Raw genomic sequence first — 7,669 nt, 5'->3', positions numbered from 1 at the left:
TAACAATCTCCGTGGGATCGACCCTTACTCGCGTAAGGTTTATTACTTGGACGACCCAGTGCACTTGCTGGTTAGTTGTGCGAAGTTGTGTAGTGCCATGGTATTGAGCTACCACGTTTTTGGAGCCATTACCGGGGATTATGAGAGTTGTGAAAAAGTATTGTTCACAATTTCGCGCACCAAGTTTTTGGCGCCGTTGCCGGGGATTGTTCTAGTTTGGACAACTGACGGTTCATCTTGTTGCTTAGATTAGGTATTTATTTTTTTTTTCGAAATTCTTGAAGATGAATTCTAGAGTTTCATGATGATTTGTTGAAATCTGGCTGGCTGAGAAGCCATGTCTAATCTGATTGGACCGAGGTTTCAACTTATCACCACAAGAGCTTGTTGATTTTCATCAATTTTGCTTTTGGAGCAGTGATCTGCTAAGGCTTGGCTGACCTTCGGTCATGTCTAGTGTTTTGGACCGAAGCTTTCTTTGAAAGCTTGGCTGGCTGTGAAGCCATGTCTAATTCCTGGACCGGAGTCTTAGACTAGCATTGCACTGATTCCTGGAATTCTCATTAAGAATTTTGATATCTTTTCCCACTTAATTTTCGAAAAACACAAAAAAATTACAAAATCATAAAATTCAAAAATATTTCTTGTTTGAGTCTAGTGTCTCATCTCAAGTTTGGTGTCAATTGCATGCATTCATATGTCTTAGTGATCTTCAAGATGTTCTTGATGATTTACTTGTTCTGATCTTTGAATTCTATTGACTTGAGCATCTTGTGTGTCTCATGAGCATTTTCATTTTTGTTAGGGTCAGTAGTATACAAACTGCTAAGTTTGGTGTCTTGCATGCATTGTTGTTTGATTCTAGTTGCATTTTGATTTTCCCTTATTATTAAAAATCCAAAAATATTTTTGATTTATGTCTTTTCAAGTCAATAACACAGAGAATTGAAGATTCAGAACATGCTGCAGAGGAATTATACAGAAAAAGCTGAGCATTCAAAAATGCCCAGTGAAGAAGACAGACTGGCGTTTAAACGCCAGCCAGGGTACCTGGTTGGGCGTTTAACGCCCAAAGAGGTAGCATTTTGGGCGTTAAACGCCAGAATGTATACCATTCTGGGCGTTTAACGCCAGGATGGTGCTAGGGGGAAGATTTTGTTTTCAAAATCAATTTTTTTCAAGTTTTCAAAGTTTTTCAAAATCAAATCTTTTTCAAATCATATCTTTTCAATCAAATGTTTTCAAAATCAATTTCTTTTCTTTTTCAAAGATACTTCCTAACAATTAATGATTTGATTGAACATTTTAAGTATGTTGCCTTTTCTGTTGAGAAAGGTTTAATGTTTGAATCATATCTTTTCTTGTTAGGCAAGTCACTAATTTTCAAAATCAGATCTTTTAAAATTATTTTCAAAACATATCTTTTAAAATTGTTTTCAAATCATATCTTCTCAATCACATTTTTTTTTAAACCAATCATATCTTCTCAACCACATCTTTTTCAAAATAGTTTTCAATCAAATCTTTTTAACTTCTAATTTCAAAATCTTTTTCAAGAATCATTTGATTTCTCTTCCACTTTCAATTTTCGAAAATTATCAATCAATTTTTCAAAATGTTTTCAAAATCTTCTTAATTTAATTTTCGAAAATCCACTTCCCTCTCTCTCACATCCTTCCATTTATGGAGTACTACTCCTTCTTAATGCACAATTCGAACTCTATCTCATCAAGTTCGAATTCTTCTACCTTCTTTCTTCTATTTTTCTTTTCCTCTGACACTTCAAGGAATCTCTATACTGTGACATAGAGGATTCCACATTTTCTTTTTCTCTTCTCTTTCTTATGAGCAGGAGCAGAGACAAAGGCATTCTTGTTGAAGCTGACCCTGAACCTGAGAGAACCTTGAAGCGAAAGCTAAGAGAAGCCAAGGCACAACTCTCTTTAGAGGACCTGACCGAATTCTTCAAAGAAGAAGAACACATGGCAGCCGAAAACAACAACAATGCCAACAATGCAAGGAAGGTGCTGGGTGACTTTATTGCACCTACTCCCGACTTCTATGGGAGAAGCATCTCTATCCCTGCCATTGGAGCAAACAACTTTGAGCTTAAGCCTCAATTAGTTTCTCTAATGCAACAGAATTGCAAATTCCATGGACTTCCAATGGAAGATCCTCATCAGTTCTTAGCTGAATTCTTGCAAATCTGTGACACAGTCAAGACTAATGGGGTAGACCCTGAGGTCTATAGACTCATGCTATTCCCTTTTGCTGTAAGAGACAGAGCTAGAATATGGTTGGATTCTCAACCTAAAGAAAGCCTGGACTCTTGGGAAAAGCTAGTCAATGCCTTATTGGCAAAGTTCTTTCCACCTCAAAGATGGAGTAAGCTTAGAGTGGAAGTCCAAACCTTCAGACAGAAGGATGGAGAATCCCTCTATGAAGCTTGGGAAAGATACAAACAATTAATCAGAAGATGTCCCTCAGACATGCTTTCTGAATGGAGCATCATAGGTATCTTCTATGATGGTCTCTCTGAACTATCCAAGATGTCTTTGGATAGCTCTGCTGGAGGATCTCTTCATCTGAAGAAGACGCCTACAGAGGCTCAGGAACTAATTGAAATGGTTGCAAATAACCAATTCATGTACACTTCTGAAAGGAATCCTGTGAACAATGGGACTAGTCAGAAGAAAGGAGTTCTTGAGATTGACACTCTGAATGCCATATTGGCTCAGAACAAGATATTGACTCAACAAGTCAATTTGATTTCTCAAAGTCTGTCTGGAATGCAAAATGCACATGGCAGTACTAAGGAAGCTTCATCTGAGGAAGAGGCTTATGATCCTGAGAACCCTTCAATGGAAGAGGTGAATTACCTAGGAGAACCCTATGGAAACACCTATAATTCTTCATGGAGAAATCACCCAAATTTCTCATGGAAGAATCAAGAGAGACCTCAACAAGGTTTCAATAACAATAATGGTGGAAGAAACAGGTTTAGCAATGGCAAGCCTTTTCCATCATCTTCTCAGCAACAGACAGAGAGTTCTAAGCAGAGTACTTCTGACTTAGCAACAATGGTCTCTGATCTAATAAAGACCACTCAAAGTTTCATGACTGAAACAAGGTCCTCCATTAGGAATTTGGAAGGACAAGTGGGTCAGCTGAGTAAGAAAGTTACTGAACTCCCTCCTAGCTCTCCCAAGTAATACAGAAGAAAATCCAAAAGGAGAGTGCAAGGCCATCAATATGGCCGAATTCTGGAAGGAAGAAGAGGCAGAGGATGCCACTGAGGAAGACCTCACTGGGCGTCCACTGGCTTCCAATGAGTTCCCCAATGAGGAACCATGGGAATCTGAGGCTCAACATGAGACCATAGAGATTCCATTGGACTTACTTCTGCCTTTCATGAGCTCTGATGAGTATTCTTCCTCTGAAGAGGATGAGTATGTCACTGAAGAGCAAGTTGCTAAATACCTTGGAGCAATCATGAAGCTAAATGACAAGTTATTTGGAAATGAGACTTGGGAGGATGAACCCCCTTTGCTCACCAAAGAACTGGATGACTTGTCTAGGCAGAAACTGCCTCAAAAGAGGCAGGATCCTGGGAAGTTTTCTATACCTTGTACCATAGGCACCATGACCTTCAAGAAGGCCTTGTGTGACTTAGGGTCAAGTGTAAACCTCATGCCCCTCTCTGTAATGGAGAAATTAGGGATCTTTGAGGTGCAAGCTGCAAGAATCTCATTAGAGATGGCAGACAATTCAAGAAAACAAGCTCATGGACTTGTAGAGAATGTTTTGGTGAAGATTGAAGACCATTACATCCCTACTGATTTCATAGTCCTAGAGACTGGGAAATGCATGGATGAATCTATCATCCTTGGCAGACCCTTCCTAGCCACAGCAAAGGCTGTGATTGATGTTGATAGAGGAGAGTTGATCATTCAAATGAATGAAGAATCCTTGGTGTTTAAAGCCCAAGGACATCCCTCTATCATCATTGAGAGGAAGCATGAAGAGCTTCTCTCAAAACAGAGCCAAGCAGAGCCCCCACAGTCAAACTCTAAGTTTGGTGTTGGGAGGCCACAACCAAACTCTAAGTTTGGTGTTGAACCCCCACATTCAAACTCTAAGTTTGGTGTTGGGAGGTTCCAACATGACTCTGAGTATCTGTGAGGCTCCATGAGAGTCCTCTGTCAAGCTAATGACATTAAAGAAGCGCTTGTTGGGAGGCAACCCAATGTTTTATAGTTAACTATTTTCTTTTGTTATTTTATCTTTTTTTTGTAGGTTGATGATCATAAGAAGTCACAAAAACAATGAAAAAAGCAAAAACAGAATGAAAAACAGGAAGAAAAACAGCACACCCTGGAGGAAGAAGCTGCTGGCGTTTAAACGCCAGTAAGCCTAGCAGTTGGGCGTTTAACGCCCAGTCTGGCACCATTCTGGGCGTTTAACGCCAGAAAGGGGCACCAGACTGGCGTTAAAAGCCAGAAAAGGGCAAGAACCTGGCGTTAAACGCCAGGAATGGGCACCAGCCCGGCGTTTAACGCCAGAAATGGCTCAAAACGTGAATTTTGATGCCATTTGGTGCAGGGATGACTTTTCCTTGACACCACAGGATCTGTGGACCCCACAAGACCCCCACCCACCCTACCATCACTCTCTCTCTTCTTCCCCCATTCACCAATCACCTCAACACCTCTTCCCCAAAAACCCTTCACCTATCAAATCCCATCTTTCTCTTCACCACTCACATCCATCCTTCATAAATCCCCACCAACCTCACCCTTCAAATTCAAACCACTTTCCCTCCCAAACCTACCATAATGGCCGAACCATTACCCCCCCTCTCCTATATATACCCTTCTTCAACCCTTCATTTTCACACAACCTAAACACCACTTCTCCCCCTCTTTGGCCGAACACACCACCTTCTCCCTCTTCCTCATTTCTTCTTCTTCTACTCTCTTCTTTCTTCTTTTGCTCGAGGACGAGCAAACATTTTAAGTTTGGTGTGGTAAAAGCGTTGCTTTTTCATTTTTCCATAACCATTATGGCATCCAAGGCCAGAGAAACCTCTAGAAAGAGGAAAGGGAAGGCAAAAGCTTCCACCTTCGAGTCATGGGAGATGGATAGATTCCTCTCAAAGGTGCATCAAGTCCACTTCTATGAAGTTGTGGCCTTGAAGAAGGTGATCCCCGAGGTCCCCTTTTCACTCAAAAAGGGTGAATATCCGGAGATCCGCCATGAGATCCGAAGAAGAGGTTGGGAAGTACTTACCAACCCCATTCAACAAGTCGGAATCTTGATGGTTCAAGAGTTCTATGCCAATGCATGGATCACCAAGAACCATGACCAAAGTGTGAACCCGAATCCAAAGAATTATCTCACCATGGTTCGGGGGAAATACTTGGATTTTAGTCCGGAGAGTGTGAGGGTGGCGTTCAACTTGCCTATGATGCAAGGAGATGAGCATCCTTATACAAGAAGGGTCAAGTTTGATCAAAGGTTGGACCAAGTCCTCACAATCATATGTGAAGAGGGCGCACAATGGAAGCAAGATTCAAGAGGAAAGCCGGTTCAATTGAGAAGGCATGACCTCAAGCCCGTGGCTAGATGATGGTTAGAGTTCATACAACGCTCAATCATTCCCACTAGCAACCGGTCTGAAGTTACCATAGACCGGGCTATCATGATCCATAGTATCATGATTGGAGAAGAAATAGAGGTTCATGAGGTTATAGCCCAAGAACTCTATAAGGTGGCGGACAAGACCTCCACCTTGGCAAGGTTAGCCTTTCCTCATCTCATCTGTCACCTCTGTTATTCAGTTGGAGTTGACATAGAGGGAGACATCTCCATTGATGAGGACAAGCCCATCAGCAAGAAAAGGATGGAGTACACAAGAGATCCCACTCATCATGAGATCCCTGAGATTCCTCAAGGGATGCACTTTCCTCCACAAAACTATTGGGAGCAACTAAACACCTCCCTAGGAGAGTTGAGTTCCAACATGGGACAACTAAGGATGGAGCATAAAGAACACTCCATCATCCTTCATGAAATTAGAGAAGACCAAAGAATCATGAGGGAGGAGCAACAAAGACAAGGAAGAGACATTGAGGAGCTCAAGCACTCCATAGGACCTTCAAGAGGAAGGAAGAGCCGCCATCACTAAGGTGGACCCGTTCTTTGATTTCCTTGTTCTTTATTCTTCTGTTTTTCGAATTTTATGCTTATGTTTATCCATGTTTGTGTCTTGTGATCATTAGTGTCTTAGTGTCTATGCCTTAAAGTTATGAATGTCCTATGAATCCATCACCTTTCTTGAATAAAAACGTGCTTAAATTGAAAAGGAAAGAATTGCATGAATTTTAAATTTTATAACAGTTTAATTATTTTGATGTGGTGGCAACACTTTTGTTCTCTGAATGTATACTTGAACAGTGCATATGTCTTTTGAATTTGTGGTTCATGAATGTTGGCTCTTGAAAGAATGATGAAAAAGGAGACATGTTACTGAGGATCTGAAAAATCATTAAAAATGATTCTTGAAGCAAGAAAAAGCAGTGAATACAAAAAAAAAAAGAGGAAGCAAGCGAAAAAAAAAAGAAGAAAAATCGAAAAAAAAAGAGAAGAAGAAAAGAATAAGAGTTGTGATCCAAGGCAAATAAGAGTGTGCTTAAGAACCCTGGACACCTCTAATTGGGGACTTTAGCAAAGCTGAGTCACAATCTGAAAAGGTTCACCCAATTATGTGTCTGTGGCATGTATGTATCCGGTGGTAATACTGGAAGACAGAGTGCTTTGGGCCACGGCCAAGACTCAATAAGTAGCTGTGTTCAAGAATCATCATACTTAACTAGGAGAATCAATAACACTATCTGGATTCTGAGTTCCTAAAGAAGCCAATCATTCTGAATTCCAAAGGATAGAGTGAGATGCCAAAACTATTCAGAGGCAAAAAGCTAAAAGCCCCGCTCATCTAATTAATACTGATCTTCATAGATGTTTTTGGAGTTCATTGCATATTTTCTTCTTTTTATCTTATTTGATCTTCAGTTGCTTGGGGACAAGCAACAATTTAAGTTTGGTGTTGTGATGAGCGGATAATTTGTACACTTTTTGGCATTGTTTTTAGTATGTTTTTGGTAGTTTTAGTTGCGTTTTTATTATATTTTTATTAGTTTTTAGTTAAAATTCACTTTTCTGGACTTTACTATGAGTTTGTGTGTTTTTCTGTGATTTCAGGTATTTTCTGGCTGAAATTGAGGGATCTGAGCAAAAATCTGATTCAGAGACTCAAAAGGACTCGAAGTGGATTTCCTGGAGCTACAGAAGCCCAATTGGCGCGCTCTCAACGGCGTTGGAAAGTAGACATCCTGGGCTTTCCAGCAATATATGATAGTCCATACTTTGCCCAAGATTTGATGGCCCAAACCGGCGTTCAAAGTCACCTCATGAAATCCCAGCGTTAAACGCTGGAACTGGCACCCAAATGGGAGTTAAACGCCCAAACTGGCACCAAAGCTGGCGTTTAACTCCAAGAAGAGTCTCTGCACAAAAAATGCTTCATTGCTCAGCCCAAGCACACACCAAGTGGGCCCGGAAGTGGATTTTTATGTCATTTACTCATTTCTGTACACCTTAGGCTACTAGT

At 40.6% G+C, this 7,669-nt stretch overlaps 1 non-coding gene across 1 annotated transcript; it reads right to left on the bottom strand.

The window, feature by feature from the left end:
* Window positions 1–2,387: 2,387 nt before the first annotated feature.
* On the bottom strand, window positions 2,388–2,495 carry LOC130984274 (small nucleolar RNA R71). Its single transcript, XR_009088218.1, has one exon. It is a non-coding gene; the product is annotated as a small nucleolar RNA R71 (small nucleolar RNA).
* Between the last annotated feature and the right edge of the window lie 5,174 nt (window positions 2,496–7,669).

Source organism: Arachis stenosperma, chromosome 5 (assembly GCF_014773155.1).
Source record: "Arachis stenosperma cultivar V10309 chromosome 5, arast.V10309.gnm1.PFL2, whole genome shotgun sequence".
In the NCBI taxonomy this organism is placed as follows: Eukaryota; Viridiplantae; Streptophyta; class Magnoliopsida; order Fabales; family Fabaceae; genus Arachis; species Arachis stenosperma.
The sequence above is the reverse complement of the archived record's forward strand: the minus strand, read 5'-3'. Positions and strand labels throughout refer to the sequence as shown.